Here is a 909-nt window from a genome sequence, read left to right as displayed (position 1 = left end):
CTTTCGCTAAGACAGTTCTTGTAGAATTGGCACAGTGATATTTGGAAGCCCATAGAGGTCTCTGGTGAAAAAGGAAATGTCCTTAGATGAAATCTGGAAAGAAGCTTTCTGAGAAACTGCTTAGTGTTCTGTTAATGCATCTCACAGAGTGACATCTGTATGTCGTGGATCTCTTTGCTAGCCATATTTCTGTGGAATCTGAGAACAGATATTTAGGATCCCTTGGAAGACTATAGGGCCAAAGGAAATATCCTACGATAACAAAGAGAAAGACGCTTTCTGGCAAACTTCTTTGTGTTCTGTGAAATCATCTCACAGATTTACATCTTTGCAATCAAGAAGCCTTTCGCTAAGACAGTTATCGTGGAATTGGCAAAGTGATATTTCGAAGCCCTTAGACGGCTAAGGTGAAAAAGGATATATCCTCGGATGAAATCTGGAAACAAGCTTTCTGAGAAACTGCCTAGTGTTCTGTTAATTCATGTCACAGAATTACATCTGTATTTCGTGGATCACTTTTCGAGCCTTATTTCTGTGGAATCTGAGAACAGATATTTCGGATCCCTTTGAAGACTATAGGGCCAAAGAAAATATCCTCCGACTACAAAGAGAAAGAAGCTTTCTGAGAAACTTCTTTGTTTTCTGTGAAATCATCTCACAGAGTTACAGCTTTCACCTCAAGAAGGCTTTCATTAAGACAGTTCTTGTGGAATTGGCAAAGTGATATTTGGAAGCCCATAGAGGCTATGGTGAAAAGGAAAATATCCTCGGATGAAATCTGGAAAGAATCTTTCTGAGAAACTGCCTAGTGTTCTGTTAATTCATCTCACAGAGTTCCATCTGTGTTTCGTGGATCTCCTTGCTAGCCTTATTTCTGTGGTATCTGAGAACAGATATTTCGGATCCCTT

The 909-nt window shown here is 39.6% G+C and overlaps 1 pseudogene; it reads left to right on the top strand.

Moving 5' to 3' along the window:
• Nucleotides 1–909, top strand: part of LOC105529931 — a 6053-nt pseudogene that overhangs the window by 2490 nt on the left and 2654 nt on the right.

Source organism: Mandrillus leucophaeus, unplaced genomic scaffold (assembly GCF_000951045.1).
Source record: "Mandrillus leucophaeus isolate KB7577 unplaced genomic scaffold, Mleu.le_1.0 Scaffold793, whole genome shotgun sequence".
Classification (NCBI taxonomy): Eukaryota; Metazoa; Chordata; class Mammalia; order Primates; family Cercopithecidae; genus Mandrillus; species Mandrillus leucophaeus.
The sequence above is the reverse complement of the archived record's forward strand: the minus strand, read 5'-3'. Positions and strand labels throughout refer to the sequence as shown.